At 41.6% G+C, this 8,330-nt stretch overlaps 1 pseudogene; it reads right to left on the bottom strand.

Annotated features, from left to right (window-relative positions):
* Window positions 1-361: 361 nt before the first annotated feature.
* LOC131923451 (cell death-inducing p53-target protein 1-like) lies at window positions 362-1,087 on the bottom strand (annotated as a pseudogene).
* Window positions 1,088-8,330: the final 7,243 nt, after the last annotated feature.

Consider the following 8,330-nt stretch of genomic DNA (forward strand, 5'->3'; position numbering starts at 1 on the left):
TCAGAAGCAACTGTGGATCCAGGCACAACCCTCACTGTAGGCCCTAGTCTGGGACCTATTAATGCTCTGGGTGCTTTGGGTCCCAGGAAGAGTAAGGACCAGGCCTGGACCTTATGCAGAAAGGAGGAATGAGGACCCCAGTAAGAGACCCTCTCCAGCTTATCTTCTGGATTACAAATGCCCAAGCAACACTAAAGATCAGTGCCACTCCCATACCACCCACTGGCTCTTGGCCTTAAATCCAATGGAATTTTTGCTGGAAGAATTGGATGCTCAGGAAAGGGCAAGGTGAGGACAAGATTTCCAGGGGACAGTGGTAGAACTTCCAACCCTAAGTCAGGGCTGAGAGGTAGTAACCACTGAGCATGGGAAGAAAAGCACATGGGGCCAGACTGATAGATGGGGGAGTCCAAGTCTCGCTCCGTTAGCACAAATGCTTGTATGTGTAGATGTAGGCTTTGCAGCTGGGACACGTGTGCATCACATCCTTGAAGTCATTGATGAGGCAGGGGATCAAGCAGCAGCCCAGATCACACCCCATGAAGCACACTGTTTGCACGGGTGCACCTTCAAAGATCTCTCCCTGTAGCACTGTCACTGTGGTGGCTGCCCCTGATGGGACCAAGACTGTGGCCCTGTGGCCCCCAAGGCCAGGACAGGGCCCTGGTGGGTAGGGTCCTGGTGGATAATAGCCCATAGGTGGGTGAGGGCCTGGAGGAGGGTAGAAACCTGCAGGCATGTAGGCTCCATTTGCATTCATGTAAAGCCAGGCTGAGGCATTGGATGACCCGGTGGCTCATAAGGTGGGGGAGCAATGTCAGCAGAGGGCAGTAGCATGCCTGGTGGCGGCTGCATCACCACTGGGGAGGTGCCGCCTGGAGTAGGTGGGGCTCTACTTTTTCCTCTAGTAGTGGGGCTGTAGGGCCTCCAGGATAAGGAGGGCGTGGCTCGTTAGGCATCTTTACTGCTGATACTCCTGGACCTCAGATTCCTGGTGCACAGAGAATGAAAGTAGGTGAAGTAATTCAGCTACTGGGTGAGACAGGGATCCAGGAGGCTCGGAATCCAGGAACCCAAGGACGGAAGAACACAGAGACCCACGCAGGTCCGTCCGGGTGCTCCGAGGAGCCCCTCTATCGGTGGACTCAGGAGCGCACACCGCCCCGCCCCCCAATCCTGGATATTTCAAAATGAGAACTCTATCCAGCTCGTCATTGTGTATAACAGCCCCAAGGCCAGATGACCCCACTGCCCTGTGAAGCCACTGCCATATCTGGTTGTTTCTCACACAAGATTATTACGAGACTAGAAACTGTCCAAGGACTTCTAACCCAGACAGACTGTGTGACACCTCATCTCAGTGACAGCATCAGCTTGGGCTCTGGAGTCAAATGCTTCCACCATTTGTGTTATTCATGCTTTCAGAAGAAGCAGATGCAGGGCCTGTTTGTAAGCACACTAGCCATCCCTTTCAAGAGCTGAATGAGCGGGCATTCTTATTGCCTTTTCTACCAGCAGAGTATCTGCTCTTTATTTTTTTTAAATAAATTCAGAGAAAACTGCTGCTCCCTTTTGCTTTGTTCAACACCCCCTAGTAGCCTAGGGAACCAACAACTTTCTTTGTTCTAATACAAAGCAGCAGACAAAATTGCAGTTCATTTCGAACAGTCTCTTGTAGAAACCAATGAAAGAACCAAGTGTAATAGTTCATCTCTTCTATTTGGGATAAGAGCTCTGTGCCACAACAGAGATTCGATCAGAAATCGCAATTAGACAGTTCATCCTCAGATAAATCTAAGGGTGTCTCAGCACTTAAAATAATCAGCCATGGTTAATACTTCTTGAAAAGAAAGTCTGTTTTCCTACTACAAGCAGTGAAGTTGTCCGGCAAACAGGATCCTTGCAAAGAGAGCATAAAGAGATCGCTGCTAAGTTTAGTGTTGAAAACCACTAAAATATTACCTCTAGCAGAAATTCCCTTCTTGACTCTACATTTCATGAACCGCAAAAACTATCCTAAATCCTCCCTTTCCCTCAGATTTCTTACCAGCTACTTATTGTCTACTCTAATCCACACTCTACTTTATAGCCCCAAACACATTTTTTAAACCTTCAAAATGAATAAATACAAACAAACAAATAAAAAGTGTTTAAGACAATCATCTTTGGGAGGTTTGCAAGGCCTTTGACAATCTGGATGAGCTTCCTGAGGGTTGTAATATTTCAGAAAGGCTGACCATGACTATCATCTCCAAAGAACATTCTCTCACTAGTTTCTTCCTAATGTTAACCACCATCTAAATTTTTATGATCATATCTGTTTGACGGTTGTGGTAGGCTGAATGTAATTGGCCCCCATAAGCTCATAGGAAGTGACACTATTAGGAGGAATGGCTTTGTTGGAGTAGGTATGGCCTTGTTAGAGGAAGTATGTCACTGTGGAGGTGGGCTTTGGGGTCTCGAATGTTCTCAAGCCACACCCAGTGTCTCAGTTCGATTCCTGTTGTCTGCAGATCAAGAAGTAGAACTCTGAGCTCTTTCTCCAACACCATGTCTGCTAGCAGGCCACCATGTCCCACCATAATAATGGACTGAACCTCTGAACTGTAAGCCACCCCGTTAAATGTTTTCCTTTATAAGAGTTGCCATGGTCATGGTGTCTCTTCACAGCAACAGGAACTCTAACTAAGGCAGGGCATAACGACAACTGTGCACATCCTACCAGTTGAACTCCACCACATAGTTACACTTGTTACACTCAAGGACAGCTTGGAACAGTTTATCTGTGAACCAAGGAGGAAAATTAAGTAAGATCAGTAAATACATTTAAATATATTCATTTGAGATAGAGATTTCCATTTGAAGATTGTTATGTCAATCCCAGAACTTTGTCAATACTTTTTAATAATTTTATTTCCTCTTAGGGACATGGGCGCTTTGTAATTCCAATAGGGTCAACTTCTTTGCAGTGGGAACAGAAATCTCTACTCTTGGTAATTAGCTGTCTTGAGAGACTAAGAGCTACATGTCTCTACTATTTTATTGTCAACCTTCAACTTCTCATTTATTAACTATCTTTATTATTTTAATAAACTATATAGTTTACTAATACTATTCTTCACATATTCTTTCAGGCATGTTAATTAAAAATATTTGCCTTCTTGTCCGTTTATTGTTTAATCTCATTACAGGTATTTTTATTCTTTTTCATCTCTTGCCTTTCACAATAGATTTCCCCAGTTTTCTCCTTATTTCTTACCCAGGCAAAGTCAAAGTGAGGTATTATGAACTCATGTTAAATTCAGCATTTGTACAATTATATATATGTGTGTGGGAGAGAAAGTCGGAGACAAAGAAAGAGACTGGTACAGAAACAGCACAAGCCTCTTCGTTGGTGGGTTTCATTGCTGAGTGACCCCACACAGATGTACACACCATACACTGGATCATGCCATATCCACATGTCCATAGCCATTGGATGCTTCCCAAGTCACCACAGTTCCTGCTGTTGAAGGAATGGTTTCAGGGACTCCATCTAGAATTAATTTGTTAATAAATTCATTTATTTATTAATTTAATTATCTATTATTTTATGGGTATGGGGGTGTTGTCTACATGTATGTCTGTGTACTACATGCATGCCTGGTGCCCTCAGAGGTCAGAAGAGGAAGTAAGGTCCTCTGGGACTAGAGTTATAAATGGTTGTGAGCTACCATGTGGGTTCTGGGAATCAATTTTAACCTGATTTTTGGCTTCAAAGTTTTGTCACCCTTTTCTCTTCATGGTCTTTCTAGAGCCATGTGTCCTTCTCTTTAGAGTAGCTTTGAGGACAGTGCAGAGAAAGCATTTGTGTTCGTTCAACTGTGCTGGGCTGCAAGAACTGGAACATCACTGTCCTTACTCCTGTGGTTAGGTTGTCTGTGTCACTTGGTTTTTTAATAATTTTTTAAAGTTTTTAAAAATTACAATGTATTACATCATTTCCACCTCTCCTTTCTTCCCTCCAATCCTTTCTATGCATCCCCCTTTCTCCTTTCAAATTTATGCCCTCTTTTTCACACACACACACACACTTCTGAATACACAAATACAACCTCTCAATCTATTACCTGTGTGTATATGATCTCAGGGATGACTGGTTGGTATTGGATAGCCAGCCAAGGGGGCCTCTTCCCTGGGAAGACTATTTCTCCTGCTTTCAGTAATCACCAGTTGTCTGTAGTTCTTTGTCTGAGATTGGGGCCCCAAAAACTTTCTCCCATTTTAAGCCTTTCCACTGTAACCAACGTTTAGCTAGATAGAACTACTCACCCCCCAACAGTGCCCCATTTTAAGCAGTACTGTGAAAAGAACCCATAACTAAGGTAATAAAGGCATGATTAGACCTACTTTCCTGGGGATATCTTTTCTTTTCTAATAACAGCATTTAACTTGTGATGGTGTAAATTTTATTTCTATAGTTTAGAATACATGAATCTTGTTCTTTTTTTCCAGTGCTGACCTTTACATGTTTATCAGATTTATCTGCATCTGTATCTTTCTGTAAATGTATGGAATGAGTCATATCTGCATTTTCCCAAAATGAGAAAAGACTCTTAGCACTTCATCATCCTAGAATATTTAATGTCATAATTAAGTTGCTATTACTTTTTTATATTGAACACCAAAGATTAATACAGTAGTTCAGCATCTCACTGGTTTATTTACCTGTCGATTCTTATAACTCAGATTTTACTCTATTCTGATTCAGTTTTTCAGTTGCTGCAATATATCCTTAACTCAGTCTTTCTCAGAACACTTGTAAATGATCATCTTTCAGAGTTTTAGCAGGTCTGAAAATCCCTTTTTGTTTCACCGCTTTCCTCATACATAAATGAGTGTTGGGCTGGATCAAGAATTCAAAATTCAAAATTACTTTATCCCAGGGCTTGGAGGATCATTTCTTTTCCTACAAGCATACAGAATCTTGGGGTTCCTTCTTCACCTGAAGCTTTTAGGATTTTCTCTTAAGGGTTCTGACCATGAACACATCAAGAGGCATCTATATATATAAGCCCTTGAAGACATTCGTCCTGCTGAAAACACAGGAGGTTATGTCCTTCTTCAGCCCAGAGAAGCTTCCTCTCTTGATTTCTGACCTGTTGTAACTGTTAGTTAGTTACCTTCTGCAGCATGAAGAACTACCCAAAAATGTCATGGCTTAAATTGGTGTTGCTTTGCTTCTCTTTTCTCCAATCCTCTAAGCTACCTGGTTGGCTGCTTCTGAAAAGATGATGGGACTTCTGGATTCCATCCCAGCGCCTAGTAACAGAAAGGCATGATTAGGTTTCCAGAAGATCTGCTGCCTTCAAATGATCTAGACCTTACCCAACTTCTGATTGTGTCTATGTCCTTGTGCTGATGCTCATGTGTTTTGCTTAGGAATTCTCAATAGAAAGGAATTAAGTCGCCGGGCAGTGGTGGCACACGCCTTTAATCCCAGCACTTGGGAGGCAGAGGCAGGCAGATCTCTGTGAGTTCGAGGCCAGCCTGGGCTACAGAGTGAGTTCCAGGAAAGGTGCAAAGCTACACAGAGAAACCCTGTCTCAAAAAAAAAAGGAATTAAGTCAATGATTGATGCATAAAAATGCATGGATAAATTTTGAGGTTAAACACCCTACCTTCATCATGACTACTGGAATTTGAGGACCTGATGTGAGATAATCTGTAAGAGTCTATGCACATATATCCCACTAATCCCCTCAGAAGCCATTTAGTTAGCTAATATTCATTAAAACTTATTGTGGGACAGCTACTTTCCTCACATTTGTGGATCCACTAAAGACAAGACCGACCAAGCCCACAATCACAGTGTCTATGTTCTACTAGAAAAGGTACATAATGACATAATGAGTAAATAAATAAATTTTCTGTCATATGGGCCTTCATCAGGAAAAAAAATAAACCAAGGTGAAGAGTTGTGGTATGACAAGGACAGCTATTTTAGACAGTGACGATCTCTTTGAAGAGTTCACTGCCCAGCAGAGCGCTGAATAAAGTGAATGAACAAAATATGACTTCATTCCTGTTATCACCATGGTACAGATGTGTCTCAGTTATTAAATGATATAACCATGTCTTTAAAAATAACTTAGAGTTAAATTTCACCACAAAAAAATGATGACTATAGCACATAGAACTCTAAATGTCTATCCAAAGCCATTCTGTTAAAAAAACATATATAATTACATGATTGTAACACTACTAATCCAAGAAAAAGAAGCTATCAACTTCAGAGTGGGAAGGGACGTGGAAGGGGTTCAAGGGAGGATAACTAGAGGAGATTAGATGGAGGAAGCAGGGAAGTGATGTAATTCTATTGTAATTAAAGTTATATTAAAAACTAATCATCTTTCAATAAGAATATACCACAGACAGGGTCTCTCGTTAAAGACACTAAATTTCTTACAGGTATGGAAGCTGTAAAGCCACAATTAAGGTGATGGAACTTTTTGTTTCTGCTGATGATCGCTTTTTTTATGTCCTCATGTAGACTTTCCTCTTTCTGTAGACAGATAAAGGAGGCATGAGCTCTCTGGAGCCACTTCTAACATGAGCATTAATCCTATAAGATCAGGGCATCACCCTTATGGTCTCATTGACTTCATTAAAGGCCCTATTTATTTCCACATAATACAGCTATATCAGGAGCTAGAGTTTCAACATATATATTTGAGGGACATTCAATCCATAAAAGCGTTCTACCTAGGAAGTGCCACACATGCAATTTCAACCCAAAGATATCAGGCTATAAAGCTCATTCATTTTCTATCATGACACAAAATAGCACCCAACTGAAAAAGATGTCCATCAGATAAAAGAAAACAGTGGCCGGGCGGTGGTGGCACACGCCTTTAATCCCAGCACTCAGGAGGCAGAGGCAGGCGGATCTCTGTGAGTTCGAGGCCAGCCTGGTCTACAAAGTGAGTTCCAGGGAAGGCCCAAAGCTATAGAGAGAAACCCTGTCTCGAAAAACAAAAAAACAAAAACAAGAAGAAAAAAAGTGTATTTAAAATGCTTTTTATTGTATTAATGTACTGCACAAGCATAAAACAGTGATATTACTCCCAAGATTGGTGCTATGTCTTATAACTTAAAGTCTCTTGAAGCACTGGAGTTTCATTTCATACTTTTGCATATGATACATAAGTATTAAGAAGTAAGAGACCAATATAAATCAATTTAATATTTAAGGAAATGCTTATATGCAGCAGGTTGGAATGGGAGTCTCTGGGTAGGGGTAACACACACACACACACACACACACACACACACACACACACACACACACACTGCCTGGGTCCCCTACCCTCCTACATGCAGCTAATAGAAGATATTTGTCCTTTATCTCTCAAAGGTCTCAACCTCTAATATGGTCAGAAGGGTAGATAGGATTTCAACATATGAATCTGGCCATGGGAGAGGAACAAACATTTAGTCCATGACGTATCTCATAGGGAAAATGAAGTTGCCTGCCTCCTGGAAGTCTTGAATAGGAAGCCATGAGACTTAATCCATCCCCATTAACGTGTTTTATAGGCTTTCTGCAGTATACTGTAAAAGGGTAAATAAGTTGCCTGTTGTTTAAAATGTGGATATCTTGCAGAATCTGGATTCTCAGTTTTTGAGGGGCTGAGGATGTGGCTCAATTTGCAAAGTGCTTGCCTAACATACACAAGGTCCTACGTTCAATTTCCAGAACCCAATAAACAAGGCATGGTGGTATGTGGTAGCACACACCTGTGATAACAGCACTCAGGATTTGGAGGTAGGAGAATTGGAAGCTCAAGGCCATTCTTAGCTATATGGTGAATTCCAAGCCAGCCTGAGCTACATGAGACCTCATTCGAAAAGGGGACAGATGGGACTGGAAATAATAGTACTTCATTCCTTCATGGTAAAGCCTAGTTGGAGCTCAGTAGCTGTCTAGCTCATCATTCTCATTTATCTATTTTATTCACCTTGTTTCTGGGGACATTTGACTCATGCTTTTTCCAATGTTTATATTTTAAGCTATGGCCTCAGATCTCACTTTCCTATTTTATCCCTTCAATATTTTTTCCATGTGTGTCAGTCTCAGAGTGAGGACTGAAACACTTATTCTTTATACAAACTCACTGCAGGTCACAGCTGTCTATCACTGAATAGTTGTTCTTTCCATGCCTATGTCCAAAGAAGTCTCTCTAAGTGCCAAAAGCTGCCCAAGCCAAGACCATCTCACATCTGGCTGCACAGGGAGATAGTTAATCTCTTTCATGTGAAGTGACCCAGACCAACCTTAAGCATCTCTT

The sequence above is a fragment of the Peromyscus eremicus genome, chromosome 13, assembly GCF_949786415.1.
Source record: "Peromyscus eremicus chromosome 13, PerEre_H2_v1, whole genome shotgun sequence".
Classification (NCBI taxonomy): domain Eukaryota; kingdom Metazoa; phylum Chordata; class Mammalia; order Rodentia; family Cricetidae; genus Peromyscus; species Peromyscus eremicus.